The following is a 21088-nucleotide window of genomic DNA, read 5'->3' as shown; positions in this document are numbered from 1 at the left end:
AGGCCTCATCAACTATGGCGAGCTAACACACACAAGCGACAACGTCGGCGACCCCCGCACATCAGCAATATTGACTGGACATGCCGGCTGCTATTAAAGCCGACCAACAGGCAACAGCAGGGGAGCCGATAAACCAGTACACTAGCGCACAAAACGCCTACACTACCCTTCTACGGTGTATGACCTATCAGACATTAACCAACGACGAACTCAAGTGTTACTGGTATGGCGTTGCTGGCCGAGAAGACTACGCCGGTACCCAGCTGCAGCTGCCGAGTGCTAAGGCATCGCAACGTCAGAGGTACCCGCCTGCATGATACCCACTACCAACTTGCATAATCTATCGCAGATATCAAGGAATCCGCTACTGCTCTTACTATCCATTCAGACTATCGTAGATGTCTTTGGCTCCTGACTTGGCACATTTTTTGCTCTGACCTTCAAACCGCTACGCTTTGTTCAATTTTCGACCCACTCTATCTCCAGATGAGCGCGTATTAATGGTTAATCATAGCCAATGTACGCAAACATCGCAGTACCCTCATCCTATGAAGTAGTGGAAACTAACACCTGTGCAGAGGTGGCAGTGAACCTTTTTATGTCGGCCATCATATCGGTGTGGGCGTGGAGGGGCCCCACCGTATATATTTCAGGCGGCTTGTAGCCACCTTGCGACTAAAAGTCTCGCCATGCAACAATGCTACGAGGATCACTCCGAAAGAAATGCACACTATTTTTGCAAAAATACAGTTTTCATTCTGCGCGTGTGAAAGTTTTACAGTGTGTAGATACATCTTTCCCGCTTGTTTTCAAACTTAGTTCAAACTGGTCCCGTGAGTGGCGCCGTCACAGCATGTCTTCAAGATGGCTGCTAGACTTGACGTTCGTCAGTAGCAACGTGCTGTCATAGAATTCATGTGCTGTGAAAACAAGACAGTGGGAAACATCCACAAGAGGTTGAAAAATGTGTATGGAGATGCTGCTGTCGATCGCAGTACAGTTAGTCGGTGGGCAACCAGGTTACGTGATGAAAGCGGGCACGGCAATATTGAAGATTGTCCTCGCAGCAACAGGCCTCGTACTGCACACACTCCAGACAATGTGCAGAGAGTTAACGAATTGGTGACCGCTAACAGACGTATCACAGTGAACGAATTGTCATGCTACGTTGGGATAGGGGAAGAAAGTGTTTGCAGAATACTGAAAGTGTTGGCGTTAAAAGAGGTTTGTGCCAGGTGGGTTCCCAGGATGTTAGCAGTGGCTCACAAAGAAACAAGAAAAACAGTATGCACCGAGCTTTTGGAACAGTACGAGAATGGTGGGGATGAATTTCTTGGAAGAATTGTGACAGGTGATGAAACACGTGTCCATCATTTTTCACCAGAGACAAAGAGGCAATCAATGGAGTGGCATCATGCAAATTCACCCAAGAAAAAAAATTCAAAACCACACCTTCTGCTGGAAAAGTTATGGCTAAGGTGTTTTTCGATTCCGTAGGACTCTTGCTTGTGGACATCATGCCAAGTGGAACCACCACAAATTCTGATGTACATGTGACGACAATGAAGAAACTTCAAGCTCGACTGAGTCGCGTTCGACCACATCGGCAAAAGCAAGGATGTTTGGCTGTTGCACGACAATGTACGGCACATGTCAGCCAAAAAACCATGGAAGCGATCACAAAACGCTGATGGACAACACTGAAACACCTGCCTTACAGTCCTGACCTGGCTCCATGTGACTATTATCTCCTTGGGAAGCTGAAAGACTCTCTTCGTGGAACAATGTTTGAAGATGATGACTCCCTTGTGCACGCTGCCAAACAGTGGCTCCAACAGGTTGGTCCAGAATTTTACCGTGCGGGTATACAGGCGCTGGTTCCAAGATGACGTAAGGCAGTTGAGAGGTATGGAAATTATGTGGAGAAATGAAAATATTGTTCATAAAGGATGTATCTACGCACTGTAAAACTTTCAAACATGTAGAATAAAAGATGGGTTTAAAAAAAAATAGTGTGCATTTCTTTTGGAGTGACCCTCGTATATGAACAACATCAGTAGCAACTACAATCGATGAGTAATTTCAGTCATTTACAATTAATCGTTCCCTGGCGGTTCTTATGTAAATGAAGTCAGCATAACTTGTTATGAACTTCTTTATAATTTAAACGCGGAGGTTTACCACCATAAGAAACAGTTAACTACCTATAGAGTCAAGACTGCCACATTTTTTTTTCTTTCTTTCAGCTGCTATGGCAGCTGATATTTACGAAAATGCTTAAAAACCATTGATCTCTATTTTGTGGAAACTTGACAGATTAAGAAAATATTATTTTTTAAAAAAGCTATAACAGCAATACAGGGAACATCGCCAAATGTGGTACAAGTGGACGTCACCAAAAAATACGAGCGGTTCAATTACACACATGAGGTCTTGCATACCGAATAAATCTTCATGCGGCGTGTTTGGGAAGTAAAACTTTCCCTCTGTCAGTTGTTCGAAGATACGAAACCTCGAATTCTCCGCCTCCGCAGAAGCGATAAGGACTTGTAGGTTCCATGCAGCGTACCACTCCGGTATCTTTCAATAGAGGCACTTCGTTTTCAATGGTTATAATCGCAACATTATACCTTTCAGGTCCGTTTCCACTGCTCATTTCCTTACTAACCACTGCAGGGACAGCAAGTTAACAGATGCATTTGACATTGCTTTTCTGCTGCGCAGTTTTCAAATTCACTCTAAAATGGCCTGATGTAAAGACTTAATAAAATCCTTATTAGCAACTGGAACGGCGTTTTGTTAATTGAACGCATAGTTAAGGAATCAGCACCCTCTGAATATGGAGAAACCAGAAAGTTACAGAATAATAATTCTGATACCTGTGGCCTTCCTTTCCGGTTTTAATACGTTTTGGTATTTTAAAAAGAGCTAAAACATAAACATGCACAATTTAAAAATAAGTACGGAAAATATTGTGAGATTCCAGACTGGCAAAGTTGTCCCTATTCCAGAAAGCTTCCTCGTGCAACATTTTCATGTGGTATTATTAAACTAAAGTGCAACACAATACTTCGTATTTAATCTTAAAGTGATTTGAAAGACAGTTATATACTTTATTAATAAAAAGTAGTTGTTTATAATCAGATGTGAATGAATAATTATGGCGAGACACTTTTGAAGTCTACCAAATAACTATCTCCTCCAAGACGAAAGGAAAATCACCCACGAAGGCCGGTAAGCACATGACAGTGCTGAAGACGCTCAAAATGGCCACTGTTAGTCTTCTGTATGCTATGGGAGCCGGCCGCGGTGGCCGAGCAGTTCCAGGCGCCTCAGTCCGGAACCGCGCAACTGCTGCGGTCGCAGGTTCGAATCCTTCCTCGGACATGGATGTGTGTGATGTCCTTAGGTTGGTTAGGTTTAAGTAGTACAAAGTTCTAGGGGACTGGCGACCTCAGATGTTACGTCCCATAGTGCTCAGAGCCATCTGAACCATTTTTGCTATGGGAACTGTGGTGCCTCTGTTGATTAGTTCAGGGGCTTGGCAGACCGCCAGATTTTAGGCTGGTAAATAATTTTGTAGCGTTTTTGTTTTGCATGTTGGTATTCCGGATATTATGGGTTTATTTACATATGTCGTGTTCTTATTTGTAGTTCACTGTTGCTATTTGCGTTAACATATTATCATTTCGTCATTGGGAAATAGTGAGTGGTGCTGTGGACGCTAGAAAAAGGTGTGACGAGTGGAGAAACTGGAACAGGTTTGATATATTCTTCTGTCTTAAGAAAATAAGGAGGTGACAGCAGCGGAGGCACCCAGGGACATTTGCTCTCAGTATATGCCACTGGACTGACCACGGCAAGGAAACTGTTTTCTCGTTTCAAGGAGGATCGTTTTGACATTTGTGACTCCTTATGTTCAGAAAGATCTTCGTGGTTTGATGAAGATCATTTAAAAGCATTATTTCAAAATGATCCACACCACTGTACTTGAGAATTGGCGATTGTGATGAACTGTGATCGTTCCAGCGTCGTACGATATTTGCGTCCAATGAGGAAGGTTGAAAAATCAGGTGTATGGTTGCCGCATTCTCTAAGCCAAAATCACAAAAATCAGCAGGTGGCCATAATTGGATCTCTGCTTGCTCATCATCAATTGTCTGGTGAACAACTCCGACCATTCCTATCCTGTAACGTTACTAGTGACGAGAAATGGTGTCTTTATGCTAACACAAGGAAAGGAAAGGAATAGTTGAACCAAAACAAAGCAGCAACTGCCCTTAACAAATATCTGCGCGCATCCACAAAAGATAATGTTATGCATCTGGTCATGACATTTATTGTTAATAACTGAGACTTTTTGCAGACGCATTCCAAGAACAACGACCTGGAAGACTGCGTGAAGCGATGCAACTCCACGATAATGCCCACCCCCATTCTGCTAGAGTGACAAAAAAGCTATACAAGAGGTGGATTGGGAGGTCATTCCGTACCCACCTTATTTATCTCAATTTGCGCTCTCAAATTTTCACCTTTCTCGCTCGCTATCGAACAGCGTTCAAGAAACTCCCCTCTGCATGAAAATGTTCTCCTTACGTGGCTCTTCACCTAAAAACCACGTGATTTTTATTGTCTCAGAATCGAAAAGTTACCATAGTGCTGGCAGACTGTTGTAAATTCTGAAGGAGAATGTATTACTGACGACCAAAGTTACTGTTACGTGTATCTGTTGTGTTCGTTAAGCTTGTGAGAAAAAGCTACGAACTTATGCCCCAAACTAACAGAATCGTCTTCAAAAACTAGAAAAGTTTTCTTACATTACTAAGTTTCCCAGTTGATGGTAACTAACAAAATATTTTAAAAATAAACAAGTGTCAACTTGTACAAAGTGGCCGTATTATACACGTGCCTATATGAGAAGGATATCTCCTTGCAAATGGTCTACCACTCTAAAACGGTGATACTCAATGTGTCCTCTGCAGAGTCCTTACAGAGGACTCTGTAAGGACTCCGCAAAAATAATGGCAACCTAAAAAACAAAGAACATTAAGTCTTGTCACACACTGAGAAAAATGAAGGCAATAAATATCATATCAATGTTGGTTTTACAAAGATTATTTTTTTCTCTCAGTACGTAACAGTGGAAAATGAGGCGACAAGCAGCATATAAATCTACAGTTATGCTACGATCAAAAATGGTCGAAGTATGACTGCCGAATGAGCCAGGCCAGATAACACCATGTACGATATAAGATCCTGTACACAAACTGTATAAAACCAGTGACGTAAAACTTAAAATCCCGTGTAATCTGCGTTCTCCTGCCATATTTCTAACAGGTTGATGTTGTGTAAGCAGCCCGTAGAAGCTAACAGTACACTCATTATTGCCAGCCTCCATGGGCTTCTTACATAACATCGGTCTGTTAGCAATACGGCGTAAGTACGCACATTACACGGGATTTTAAGTTATACTTCATTAGTTTTATATAGTTGGGGTCTGCCGTATCTCATACTATATCATACGTGGTATTTCCTACCCTGGCTCAAAAAATGGTTCAAATGGCTCTGAGCACTATGGGACTTAACACCTGAGGTCATCAGTCCCCTGGACCTTAGAACTACTTAAACCTAACTAACCTAACGACATCACACATATCCATGCCTGAGGCAGGATTCGAACCTGCGACCGTAGCGGTCGCGCGGTTCCAGACTGAAGCACCCAGAACCGCTCGTCCACACCAGCCGGCCACCTGGCTGATACAGCAGTCATACTTCGTACATTTGTACAAGCATCTTTTGGGTTTACTCAATTTTATTATGACAATCCACCATTGTCGTTTGACTTTTAACGTGGATAACTTCCGGAAAGATGGGACTCCGTAATTGTCCATCTGCGTTATGGAAATATAAACGTTATATACGTGAAGATGCGTCAATGCTGACGTGAAACCGGTAGTTGTGATTAAACCAACTTCATACAGCTACACGGCTTTTGGAAACATCTCATCATTCTTGGCTTTTAATTGTTGTAATTTGTATGATAATTTGAATGTTTATTGAGTGTTGAGTGTTGTTATTGTTACTTGTAACAAAATAACTGCATTAAAAATATTAAATTTTTTTGATTTTTGTAATTAAGAAACTAAATGTAGGAAGAATTGGTTCAACGTCACCATGACATCCGTGCATTTTTTGATACTTATTCTCCTGAAGAGCAAATACAAAACTGAAAATGAATTCTTGGGTTCAGAATCCTTTCCTATCGAACTTGCAGAGACCATAAAATGTGTCAAATGAAACCTATAGATCCTTTTTAGAAATGAAATGAGATTCAGTAGTGGAATCATTGTTCAGAACAATGCTGCTCTAGAAGGCCAACACCATGTTCTCATTGGAGCGAAATCGTCAGATTTAGAAGTGACTTCGGGCGTGTACCAAAAGGAAAATATTGTAGGGCTGCTGTTTACCACTGTATGGATACTGGGTGATTCCGGGATGTTGCTACAAACTTTCAGAGGTGATGGAGAAGGGTGAATGTATCAGTTTGATGCAAGTCGCCCTGGTCCAGAAACGACCATCGAAAGTTATAAGCGAAATCTTTCTGGTGACTCTGACAATGGACATTTTCTGCTGCGAGTTATTGGCTTTCTTTATTCTGGGAGGAGATAGTTTGGACGAAACGAAGAAAAAAAGCCATTAAACATTGGCTGTAAAGTGCATACCTTAAGATCTCGTATTTCATAACCGCATTGAGATATCGAAACGAGACGTTGGCAAATGGTAGCATGCAAAGAGATGGATATTTTGACATATGGTTATTATCCGAAACTTCATTATCTACCGTGTTATTCCACTAACTGCAGACTTTTTAAATGAAAGAATGTAATTTTTAAGGGCTATCAGTAGATGGTGAAACGAGTTATGCTATGCTTTTTGAAACAACATAAGTGAAGACATTACACATTTATTTTTGTACCGAGGATGTGCTTTTTCACAATCTGTTGACCTTATTTTTCCTCAGTTCCTCATTTAATACAATTAATGAGCCACTGTTTCAGAATTCTCTACCAACTGCATCTGCACAACATGTTAGTGGACATTGTGTAAACTCGACTGTGATTTGGCAAAAGAAAGAAATTTTAACCTCGCTTCAAGCGAAATGTTGATTCTACGACTTTTCTCTGTAAGTTACAAATGGTTAAAAGCCAGGCGAAAATAATTGCCTTTCCGTTGCAGTTCCAGGGGAATTCTTTTAGAAACTGTTAGGAGGTTGACACGTATCTTTCGAATATTAGCAGTTATACGAAGAGCAAAAGTAGCTGAACTTCACTGTTTGAGAAGGTAAGTATTATGCTTCTTCCAGCTCAAGTTTTCGTCTGTAAGTATACCCACACATTTGGAGCATTCTACCCTACTTATTAACTTCTGCTCACTTGCTACATCACTTGCTGCTATTGCCCAGAACTAAATCTAGTGTGTGTTTTCAAAATTTAGGGGCAGTCTATTTTCAGAGAACCACTTAATAATTGGAAAATATTATTTGTAAGCTCTTTTGTTGCATATCTCTAAGGGAATTTATAAGGCTAGTATCGTTTGCAAAAAGTACCAATTTTGTTTATTGAATTTTAAGTGGAAGGTCATTATCATATATAAGGAACAGGAGTGGACCCAAGGGGCCAGAACTGAACCCTGTGGGACTCCCATTGTGATTTTTTTTCCCCTGGTCTCTAAAATTTTCTGTCTTTCGGCCCCAACGTTCAAACAATTACATTGTAGCTGCTGGGTAAACTTACCTTGTATACACAGACACCCGCCCCCCCCCCCCCCCCACACACACACACACCGTATCTTGCCTCTGCCCATGGCATCACGTTGGTCCTCCATTGTCACATTCGCTGGCGCCGCCGCTGCGGCAATTTATATTTACGTTGCGATTTAATACACGTGTACTATTTTAAATCGCCGGTGATGACTTGTTCCAGTGAGTTCAAAACAAGTTTTCCGGCAGAAATTAAGCCCTGAGCCAAGCGATAATTCATTTCTCCCCATACATTCTCAAACCAAGTACAGTCACGCGAGTGCACTACAAATGAACCCTTTGAGTTCTGGAGGTGTTTTCGACGAAGGAAACACACACACACACAAGTCCTGTCAGACAACCGCATACAAAGAAATCAGTGTCAGGTCCCGAGCAAAACAAACTTCCTACCGTTAACATTTCCTTCGATGAAATAGGGGCCTATAATACTGTCCTCCAGAATCCCACACCATACATTCACCGACCACGGTTTTTGGTGTTCAACTTGCCGCAGCCAGCATGAATTTTCAGTTGCCCAATAATATATGTTATGCAAAGTAACATTTCCATGGTTCGTGAATGTAGCCTCGTCAGTAAATAAAATCAAATTAATAAATGTGTCATCCCTTTGAATCTGATGTTGAGCCCGTCGGCATAATTCAATGCGACCCATACAATCCGTTAATTCTTGGTGGAGACTGATATTGTAAGGATGATCTTTATGGCGATGCAGAACACGAACAACACTACTCTGGCTCATGCCAGATTCCCTTGCGATTTGACGCGAACTAACACAAGGATCTCGAACAAAAATGGCAAGAGTACCAAGTTCCGTTTCCTCTTTAGTAACTTTCCTTTGTGCATATGTTTCCGACGCGTTATAAATCCAGTTGTTCTCGATTTATCATACAAATATTTAAATGTACGACGTGTGAGTTGAGTACGTCGAGGATATCTTTCAGCATATAAGTCTCTAGTTCTCACTGAATTTCGTTGGTATTTTCCGTAAATGAGAAGCATATCGACTTGTTCTTCGAAGGAATACATCTTTCGCATTCGCTTCATTCGAGGATACTAATCTTGCCGTTCCTATTGCTGTTGTATTGCGAAACCGTCAAATAGTGTTTACATGTCACTGGCAAGTTAGATGGGTACTCCGTATTCGGCGAATATTTAGTGTTTGTACCATATACGAGAGAGAATTGTCAGAGCATGTGCTTCGATAAGTGCTGAAGTGATAAGGAATACCACTCAATCCATGATAAGAAGATTGCAGCACTGCATTGATACCAGTGGTCATCACTTCGAACATCTGTTGTAAATGGACGTTCATGCCACCTTTCTGACCTTTGTTGACCTTCAAAGATCTTACTGTTACACATCATTGGATTCCTCTCGATATCCGCTGTCAGAAAATAAGTACCAAACTGTAGCATCCCATTAAAAAAAAAACAAAAAAAAAACGACCATATCTCTGACGCGACCCCACCTGGCAACAAAGAACCAACTTCATATTAAGGCCCCCGTTGTCCCATGCAAATTTTGTCCCACAAGCTTTTCAGCTACTACCATACTTTCGGAGTTATTCTGGGTGGCAAAAGTTAGTGACTCACCCTGTACAATAGTGAAACGTTGTTAGCAAACAGGAAAGTTGTATTTATGGCTTATTGGCTTATTATTAGAACACTACTACAGAAAGTGAAAATGCAATAGCAATAAACAATGCTCAAAGTCAAAAAGAGGGGCAAGAGGAGAACAGGAGGTGGGTGGAAATGCAGGTAGAAAGTGGAAAGGGGACGACGGACAGAGAGAGGGTGCAGGAGAAGATGGAGAGATAGGGGGAGGAGAACACGAATACAGAAAAAGGGGAGGAGGTGATAAACAGAAAGAGGAGGAAAGAGAGTGGGGAAGGGGGAGATGGAGAGAGGTAGGGGAGGAGAAGATGGACAGAAAGAGGGTGGAGGAAGAGAAGATTTAGAGAGACAGGGGAAAGAAAGTGACTGGACGTATATCTAATTCGCATACGTTTTAAAAACTCCTTCTTTTTCTTTCTTTTCCATTTAATCATGTTGAGCCACAGCAACGCCTAGTGAAAACAGCTAGCTCTACAGTATTTATTATTTAACTAACTGCCTAAAACTCTTTAGTTAAATAATAAATACCGTGTCCCGTGTTTTTCATTCATAATTTATAAAATATTCTACCAGAACCAATGAAACAGAGAATTAACGCATAGCTGAAATTTTATTATCTCTTTTGTGTCATTGCTAAGTCTATATACACTTTCACGCAAGAGCACACAAGATAGCAGAAACCGACAGTGTTGAAAAAGTATGTAGGCAAACGGAATACATCTGAAACTAAGTAGATCCGTTTCAGGAAATCTGCAGTCTTGTTAACAGAGTCCCATACACTGTTCATCTGATGCCATCCGCCACAGAATGGTACTTTTTTTATGTGTCTATTTCTTTTAAAATCGTCGGAGGGGCGCACAGCTTTGGCTCGTAAACAGTTATCCACTAACATAACTCAGTACTCAATTTCACTGTCTTAAAGAAAGCTATATTCATAACAATAAATAAGGGACCCAAAATTTATGTATGGTCTCAGTTTGTCCCATAAAAAATAAGTATCTTCCTTATTTCCTTCTGAATAACCTTTTTAACAAATTCTGTAATTGTTGAACATCGGTAAACTGTGGTGTTCTGCCACGTTTCGGAAAGCTGCGAAGTTCCAACCATTAAAATCTATAATGTTTTTTCGTTACGTAGCGGTGGGTAAGGCTTAGCATCGGGACTTCTTTCATTACTTTAGTGATTGTGTAGCCACCAGCAACACCGCAAACGGAAGTAAATGTGTCTTTTTCCCTTTTTAAAATAATATAATTTGAATATATGTATTGGTTGATATTTATTTGACTGCAGGCTCTTCGACTCTGATAAGATGAGGACTGCTACCTTGGACAAAGAACGAAGAACTCAATTTTATTCTTAGGAGGGCTATGGACTGTGTTTTTCTGAGAACCCAAATGGATTCTCTCTCAGTGTAAGGAAAATTGTTTAGTTTATTTCCATGTATATCAGTGCAATCACCTTCGGGTAAGTATCTAAAGACATCGATGGGCATCGGCGGCACCACATCAATCAATACAATCTATCCCCTATTTCGCGATAATACAAAACAATTCATATCTTTTGTCAGTTCAGTCGGATAAGGTCCCACACCGCAGAGCAATACTCCAGAAGATGACGGTCTAGCGTTTTGAGGCAACCTCTTTAGTAGATTTGTTAGAGCTTCTAAATGTTCTGCCAGTGATGGCTCCTATTTTTTTAGTTATCTGTAATTTAATTCCTTCCTATTGAGCTGAACAGACAACCTTTAAATATTTGTGATTTATCGTGTAACCGAAATTTAACGTAATTTTTTAGTACTCAAATGGAGGACCTTAGTTTTTATAAGTACTGGTCATTTGATACTTTTAGCACCATGCCTAGATCTTGTCTACGTCATTTTGCAATTTATTATGATCTTCTGGTGACTTTAGTAGATGGCAGCGCCTTCTTCAGTCTTAGAGGACTGTTCAGAGCTGCGCGAAGTGACAGCGCGGCTAGAAGCGCCGTGTCACGTATTGCGCGGCCCCTCCCGCTGGAGGTTCGAGTCCTCCCTCTGGCATGGGTGTGTGTGTTGTTCTTACCATAAGTTAGTTTCAGTTAGTTTAAATAGTGTGTAAGTCTAGGGACCGATGACTTCAGCAGTTTGGTCCCTTAGGAATTCACATACATTTGAACATTTGAAATCGCTTGTGACGAACGATAATAGAAATCTAGAAGTATGTAATGAACTTGACATCCCGTGTTGATAGTACTCATTAGTTAGTGTGGAGGCGTTGGAAGAGTGAACTCAGTTCACTAGATTTGTCCCGCTGAATTTGACATTGACGAACTGGAGCATGCGATCTATTTTGGAAGGACATTTTTATTCACAACTTTCTTGATCGTATTTGGCAGAGTGTGCTTTGATCTGTCAGGAGGATTCAGATCAATACACACTCCGCTGCAGAATGAGAAATTCATTCTGAAAAAAAAAAAACCCGGTGCTTTGGCTAAGTCATGTCTCTGCAGTATAGTTTCTTCCAGGAATGCTAGTCTCGCAAGGTATGCAAGAGAACTTCTATAAAGTTTGGAAGGTAGGAGATGAAGTAATGAGCAAGTACAGCTGTGAGGGCTCATTGTGAGTAGTAGCTCAGTCGGTAGGACACTTGCCCGCGAAAGCGAAAAGTACCTGGTTGAAGCCCTGGGTCGGCAGACAGTTTTAATCTGCCAGGAATTTTCTTTCCAATGTCCTCTTCAAAATTAGTTGCTGCCAATGAACTTAAATGAGCCCTGAAGTTGTCTCTTTAGTTTGGACGCGCTGACGTCCCAGCCACTTCTTCAGGTGAACGAAAAGATGAAAGTCACTCGGCGATAGGCGGGAACCTCATGGTGGGTGATGGAAAATATCAGACTGAAATTCTTCAAGTTATCACTGAACTGCACCAGTACTGTGAAGAATGGCGCTGTCGAGCATCAGAACAATTCCAGATGTCTTCCACTTCAGTTCTGGATGATTCTCTTCAAACGTCGTAAAGTTTCACAATGAACAGTTGCCTTAATCGTGGTCCGTGCTGACTTCCGGAATTGCTCTGATCCATGATAACTCCAGTCGTCATAGTCCTGCTGCAACCCAACTGCTCCTCGAGCAATTTCAGTCGGGCAGTGTCGGTCACCCGCAATTCACACACGACCTAGTGTGGAGTGATTTCCATATTTTCCCTGAACTTAAGACGCGGCTGGAAGGGCAGTACCTCCAAACTAACGAGGAACTTCGAGGCGACCTCAAGACTCATTTTAGTTCATTAGCGGCTACATTTTGTGATGACGATACTAGAAACATTGTCCACAGATATGACAAATGCGTCGATCATTAAGGTGATTAAGTCGAAAAGTAACCATAAGTATACGTAATTTTACTAATAAAATAATTCTTATAAATTATTGCCTTTTATTTCTGGTCTATAGGAAGTTTAAAAAAGCTGTTCTTGTAATATTTCCTCGTATATACAAGCCGAACAATGACGGTGATAATCCTCACCCCTGTCCGACACTTCGTAATATTTTTTCTTGCTGTAGCCCTTCATGTCCAGTGCCACCTTTCAGAACTGTACTCTGTAATTTGTTAAACTTTTCACTTTAGTCTGCCACTTTACGCCCGTAATGGCCACAAATACGCCATGCTTTAGGCAGATACGGCCGCGGTGCTGGTTACAACGAGTTAAAGCGCCGGCCATTAAACATCTGTTTTACATAACTCGGAGCACCACCGAAGTGTGTTCGGAGATGGCCAGATTACGAGTCCACCCCCGACAGCTATTCTCGGCGGCCCACCCATCGGAGCAAAACCCCGGCGCGCACGAGCCTCTCTCGCTCACCCCTTCGGGCGGCATCCGAGGAGAGGGTGGGGTGAGGGTGGTAAGTTTTCCACCCTCGCGCGATGGGGCTGCGCAGATAACGAGGCAGCCGGCCATAGTGATACTTTTCCCCGTTCGGCCCGTGGCCCGCCTAAATGAATTAAACAGCCGTACTAGATTACTCTGTGCCCCTGAATAAATATGAGGAGCGGTCGGTGGTGGCTGTGACTTATTGTCGCAGGGGAGTTGAGGGGGAAGAAGGGGGTGGTGGAGGGGGGGAGGCGGCGTGATCTCTCGAGCGGGGGTGTGGCTCGCAGCCGAACCACACACACAAAACGACGGCTCTGCCCGGAATAATTAATGTACTTAGAGCCGGTAATAACGCCTGTTAAAAAACTATCTGGCCGCATCTCTTGCGTGCCCTAACAGCTGTTATTTTAACACTTCCCCCCCTGCAATCACGGCCGGCGAGGGCCCGGTTTACGACGCACTGGAAGGCACCGATCCAACGGATGGGCCCCGGTTTTAATAATAAATAATTAGAAAGCACATTCCCCGCCGGCCGGCTCTAAGTACTGGGGTATCGCCGTAACCTATCTATCGATACATAGTTTGCCCGCTGATTTATCGTTCCGCGCCGATATTAATATACAAACGACTGCGCCCACCGATCGAGTCGGCGCAGCCGCCTTCTTTTTGCTTCTCCGACACGCCTCTTCGCCTCGGGCGGCCGACAGCGGAGAACCTGAACGCTGTATAAAGTGTGAAGTGGATATGATGTATATTTCTTAATTGGCATAGAGTTCGATCGATGGCCGGCGGAACGAGGAGGACTGTAAAAAAGAGGAGTATGTGTGTGCGCGCGAAGGCGCCCATCTTGTTGCCATGTGTGGCGCGCATACATAAAATTTATTTTATACGGAAATTGTTATTGATATCGTGAGAGGGGCTCAGCGGCGCAGAGGGCGTGAGCACACTCTGGGCGTACTCACACATACATACACACGGCCGCAGGTCCGTGTGCGCTGCAGCCTCTTACTTCACGCCTCGGCTTAAACACCGCCGAAAGTGACACGATGATTGGCACCTGTAGCTGAGAACCGTAAAATGTAGAACCGGGCTAAGACCGTCCCCTGACGCGTGAATATTCAGTGCGAATGTTTTTTGATCACGTGGCTTTCAGTTGGTTCAACGTAGCCTTTCATTTCGTGTACCTCCTGGCCCTTCTTATCACCTCCGCCAAGGTATTACACATAAACGCCACTATTACATGAAGTTACCAGACTTTACTTCTGAAGAACGTTTCATACTTATGAACGTGACAGAGGCGTACATGGGCGTTAGCTATGTTACTGGCCTCCTTTTTGGCAAGTGCAGAGATAAAATATACCATCTGGCCATACAAATTTAGGTTATCCGTGTCTTTTCTAAACCATTCCCGGCAAATTCCGCGCTGGTACCTTTCAAAGAAATACACTCTGGGACAAAAAAAGAAAAGGAAACCAAGGAGGCACCAATAAGGAATGGTGCGTATGCGACGGAAATCGGTATATGTGATGACCATGTAAAGACATACAAATGATTACAATTTCAGAAAAATTAGATGATTTATTTAACAGAAAGAGCTACACAAATGGAGCAAGTCAACAATGCGTTGGTCCATCTGTGGCCTTTACCAGTTATTCGGTTTAGTATTGACTGATAGAATTCTCGGATGTCCTACTGACAGTGAGCGATATCGTGCCAAATTATGTCCGACTGCCGGGTTAGATCATCAGAATCCCAAGATGGTTGTTAGGTCCTGCCAATAATGATCCAAACGTTGTCAGTTGCGAACAGATTCGGCGTCTTTGCTGGCCAACTTAGGATTTGGCGAGCACGAAGAAAAGGGGCAGAAATATTTGCCCTGTGTAGGCGGGCATTATCTTGCTGAAATTTATTCCCAGGACCTCTTGCCAGGAAGAGCTACGAAACGGGGCATAGAATATCGTCAACGTACCGTTGTGCAATAAGGATGCTGCGGATGACAAGCAGAAGGGTCTTGCTTATGAAAGGAATGGCGCCCCAGACCACCACACTTGGTTGTCGACGCCATGTGGCGGGCGACAGTCAGTTTGGTATTCCACCGCTGACTACGGCGTCTACAGTCTGGAAGAAGGCCCAGGTCATAGGAATCTATAAAAAGGGTAGAAAATAGGATGCCAATTTCGCTGACATCGATTTGTTGTAGAATCATGGAATATATTTTGTGTTCAGACATAACGACCTTTCTAGACTCTGAGAAGCTCATCTGCGGAAACCAGCACCGTTTTAGGAAACAGCGGTCATGCGAAACACAGCTGACCCTCTTTGTGCATGCTGTACAGCAAGCTCTAGGTACCGGCTTCCAGGTTGATGCCATATTTCTCGACTTTCGAAAGGCGTTCGACTCAGTTGCTTGCTCCGAAAAGTGCGCGCTTACGGCCTATCCGGTGACATATGCGGTTGGATAGATAGTTTTTTAACAGACAGGGAGCACTATGTCGTCCTGAACGGAATGACTTCAACAGAAACAAGAGTAACTTCAGGTGTGCCCCAGGGCAGTGTAATAGGTCCGCTGCTTTTTACGATTTACATAAACGATCTGGTTGATGGTATTGATAGAGGCGTTAGACTGTTTGTCGATCATGCTGTAGTCTACAGGAAAGTAGTGTGACACGAAAGTAGTGAACGTATCAATGAGGATTCGCAGAAAATAAAAGCGTGGTGTAATGACTGGCAGTTAACTCTCAGTATTAGTAAGTGTAACCTACTGCGTATAACAAATCGAAAATCCCCATTAATGTACGAGTACAAAATAAATGCCCTGTCTTTGGAAGCGGTAACATCCGTTAAGTATCTGGGTGTGACTATTCGAAATGATCTCAAATGGAATGATCAGATTACACAACTAACGGCCAAGGCGAACTCTAGATTGCGGTTTATTGGTCGAATCCTGAAGCGATGTAGTCCTTCAACAAAGGAACTAGCTTACAATACGTTAGTTCGTCCAGTCTTAGAGTACTGTTCGTCTGTATGGGCCCATTACCAGTTGGGTCTGATTCAAGAGATTGAGAAGGTCCAAAGAAGAGCGGCAAGATTCGTGACGTACATTTAGCCATCGCGATAGCGTTACAGATCTCGTAGAAAGTTTGAAGTGGAACACACTTGCAGATAGACGGCGCGCTAAGCGGAAGGGGCTGCTCACTAAATTCCGAAATTCGATCTTCGCCGAGGATGTAGAGTATATATTATTACCACTAACTTTCAAATCGCACAATGATCACCATTCAAAGATAAGGGAAATTAGAGCTCGTACTGAGGCATTCAGACAGTCGTTTTTCCCTCGCGCGATCCGCAAGTGGAACAGACGGGGGGAAATATGACTGGCGCGAATTGTGCCCTCCACCACACACCGCTTGGTCGCTATCGGAGTATATATGTAGATGTAGACACGTCTTCGCTGGTAACTGGCGCTCATTTTGAAGTGGGGCTCGTCGCTGAAGACAGTTCTACTCAAGTCAAAAAGTTTCCAGGCCGAAGACATGTCTGGAGAGTCCCCAGATGGCTGTACGTTACCAGTCTGACTGTCGCCCGCCATACGGAGTGTCAGTCTGGAGTGCATTTCGTTTCACAGCTGCATCCCATTGTTTGTCATTCGCGGCACTCTTACAGCACAGCGGTACGTCGACGATATCCTACACTCCGTTTTGTTGCCCTTCATGGCAAACTATCCTGGGCTTACATTTCAGCAAGATAATGCTCCACATCCCCAGTTTCTTCTCTTTGTTTTCGTGCTTGCCAAACCCTACCAGTAAGGTTGCCGGATCTCTCTCCAGTTGAGAACGTTTGGAGCATACTGGGCTGGGTCCTCCAACCAGTTCGGGATCTTAACGATCTAACGCGCCATGTAGTCAGAATGCGGCACGATAGCCCTCAGGAGAACATCCAACAACTCTGTAAATCAATACCAATGTGAATAACTGACTGTATAAGGGCCAGAGGTGGACCTACGCGTTACTGACTTGCTTAATTTGTGAATCTCTTTCTCTGGTATAAATGACCCAGTTTCTCTGAAATCATTACCGTTCGTCTGACAAAGTATGTTCATCACATATACCGATTTCCGTCCCATTCGGATAATTTCTTCGTGGTCCGTCGTTCTTTATGTCTTAGAATGTACTTTCAAACCGGACATTATACTCCGCCACTCACTGCAGACAACGCTACTTCTACTTCTGTACTCTGCAAACCACTGTGAAATGCATGGTAGAACGTAAAGCCCACTGCACCATTTACTAGCGTTCCTTCCCATTCCATCAACGTGTGGAACGCGGGGAGAATGTCTGCAGAAATCCTCTATGGGTGCTGCAATTAGTCTAATCTTGTTTTCGCGATCCCTACGGGAGCGATTCGAAGGAAGGTGGAAATATATTCCTTGATTACTCACTTAATAAGTGTCTACCAGCCCAGGTTTTTAGCATCACCGTGAAGCTCTCAAATAGGTCAAATAAACCTGAGACCCTTAGTCTTCCCATTCCTTGTTCGTGTTTAATATCCCCTGTTAGTCCTGTTTGTACCGGTCCCACGCTTTTGAGCAATATTCTACGGTGGCGAATGTGCATGTTTTGTAACCAATCTCTATCACAGACAGACTCCCAACGGTACTATCCTTTAGACTTCCTTTCGATTTCATCTGCGGGGAAAAAATCAGATGTTTTATCATCTTTTGCCAAGACGTGCTGCTGTGACGGACAGTAATTTGCATGCAGATGTTTTTTGACCTATCCCCTTTTCTATGCAATGGTTTAACAACAGCATATTTCACACTACCCGGAAAAATGCCCTGTTTCAGTGCGCTACTACATACGTAGCTGAGAATCCGACATATCTGTCGGGAACAAGCTTTTTGTACTCTACTGGAAATTCACTTATGAGTTAATTTATTACTTTTCTAATTTTAGTAGGACAAGTGCGTTGAAATTCAAATAATTAGTGCCCCTTACATACATAGCCTTGCATTTTCTGATGAAAAGCTAGATCCTATTTTCTCTACAACACTTAAAAAATTATTATTATAAATATTTTCTACTTCTGACTTTTTTATAATCAACTTTACATTGAATTTAATTGAAGTATAGTCTTTTTGCGCTGTCAGTTGCCCTGTTTCCATTTTAACAATATTCCAAATTGTTTTAGTTTCATTATCCGCCGGCCGCGGTGGTCTCGCGGTTAAGGCGCTCAGTCCAGAACCGCGCGACTGCTACGGTCGCAGGTTCGAATCCTGCCTCGGGCATGGATGTGTGATGTCCTTAGGTTAGTTAGGTTTAAGTAGTTCTAAGTTCTAGGGGACTGATGACCACAGAAGTTAAGTCCCATAGTGCTCAGAGCCATTTGAACCATTTTTTTTTCATTATCGGAGGTGCTAATCCCAGAAATAATGCACATACTTCCGGACTTTCTAACAACTTTTCTTAATACAGTGCAGTACTTTTTATAATGTTTGACTGTTTCTGGATCATTACTCCTTCTAGCTATAAGACACATTTCTCCTTTCTGTTTAGAAGATGTTTTTGTCCTTTTAGAGGATTTCTTACAATTATGTTTCACTGTCGTCTTAGGGAAACTGTCTTCAAATCCACTCACAAAGGTATCATGAAATAGGTTAAATTATTAATTGGAATTAGTTTCCCTGTACACCTTTCCTCCCCCTTTCACCCCAAATTCCAGCACTGAAGATTCCATCCACCACCCCGACTCGAACTGCCTGCCTCTGGTCCTGGCTCTGGCTCTGATACGGAGATGGAATTCAATCGCTCTTCCTTGAAAATGCTGATCACACGGACTGCAATTCATATCTTGAGGTATTTTTTATTTTTTTAAACTTTGTTCTGGTCTATCCACTGATCACCAGAACATTATGATCAACTACCTTTAGCACGGGTAACAGCGGTGACACATCGTGGCATGGAAGCAAGGAGGCCTTGGTGGGTCACTGGATGGAGTTGGCACATATACACACACAAGTCGTCTAATTCTCGCAACTGAACGTGACGCACGTTGGCTGGACGTGGTTTCACCACTTGTTGGAAACACTCGCCACAGCATTCCTCGAACATCCGACAAGTCGTGCAGTTTCTGAAATGCTCGTACTGTGCCTCCGGCCCATCACAATCTGAGCTCGATCAAACTCAGATCGCGCGCTGTAACGTTCTCTGGCAGCACGCATCCAAAGTGAAAGTTAAAAGAACATTTAGATGTATAATGCTCACTGTAACAAATAATTTATATGTATTTCTGTTAATCGAATTTCAAAAGGACACTTAATTTTGTGAGGAAAAAGATAATTATGAATTTTGCTATTATAAATGATTATTCAAAGAGTGTGAAATACTATCTGTGGCGGAGGATGTTAAAACCGCCACAGGAGAAACGATAGGTAGTCAAAACTGACAAAGACTGTACAAGAATTAGTTAAGTTATAAATAGGTAAAATATTGTAATAGAATCGCTTGTCTTCTGCACGGACTGAATGGGAGAGGAACCCGTGACGTTGCATTAGGCTCTTAAGTAGTTTTCATTTGTCATAAGTCGATGATCGACGGAATTTGTAGCTGAGATTGTAAAAGGTGTGTAAAGATTTTAATTGTTTCTGTTAAAATATACAGGGTGAGTCACCTAACGCTACCACTGGATATATTTCGTAAACCACATCAAATACTGACGAACCGATTCCACAGACCGAACGTGAGGAGAGGGGCTAGTGTAACTGTTTAATACAAACCATACAAAAATGCACGGAAGTATGTTTTTTAACACAAACCTACGTTTTTTTAAATGGAACCACGTTAGTTTTGTTAGCACATCTGAACATATAAACAAATACGTAGTCTGTGCCGTTTGTTGCATTGTAAAATGTTAATTACATCCGGAGATATTGTAACCTAAAGTTGACGCTTGAGTACCACTCCTCCGCTGTTCGATCGTGTGTATCGGAGAGCACCGAATTACGTAGGGATCCAAAGGAACGGTGATGGACCTTAGGTACAGAAGAGACTGGAACAGCACATTACGTCCACATGCGAACACCTTTTTATTGGTCTTTTTCACTGACGCACATGTACATTACCATGAGGGGTGAGGTACACGTACACACGTGGTTTCCGTTTTCAATTACGAAGTGGAATAGAGTGTGTCCCGACATGTCAGGCCAATAGATGTTCAATGTGGTGGTCATCATTTGCTGCACACAATTGCAATCTCTGGCGTAATGAATGTCGTACATGCCGCAGTACATCTGGTGTAATGTCGCCGCAGACTGCCACAATACGTTGTTTCATATCCTCTGGGGTTGTAGGCACATCACGGTACACATTCTCCTTTAACGTACCCCACAGAAAGAAGTGCAGAAGTGTAAGATCAGGAGAACGGGATGGCCAATTTATGCGTCCTCCACGTCCTATGAAACGCCCGTCGAACATCCTGTCAAGGGTGAGCCTAGTGTTAATTGCGGATTGTGGTGGTCATCATTTGCTGCACACAATTGTAATCTCTGGCGTAATGAATGTCGTACATGCTGCAGTACATGTTAAGACACATGAGTTTACATGTTTACATGTGTACATGTTAAAAAACATACTTCCGTGCATTTTATTATGGTTTGTATTAACCAATTACACTAGCCCCTCTCCTCACGTTCGGTCTGTGGAATCGATTCGTCAGTATTTGATGTGGTCTACGAAATATATCCAGCGGTAATGTTAGGTGACTCACCCTGTATTTATCTAGTAAAATCTGTTTGTCACAATTACTGCAAAGTTCGCACC

This window comes from Schistocerca americana, chromosome 1, assembly GCF_021461395.2.
Source record: "Schistocerca americana isolate TAMUIC-IGC-003095 chromosome 1, iqSchAmer2.1, whole genome shotgun sequence".
Lineage (NCBI taxonomy): Eukaryota > Metazoa > Arthropoda > Insecta > Orthoptera > Acrididae > Schistocerca > Schistocerca americana.
Note: the sequence above shows the minus strand (reverse complement) of the source record.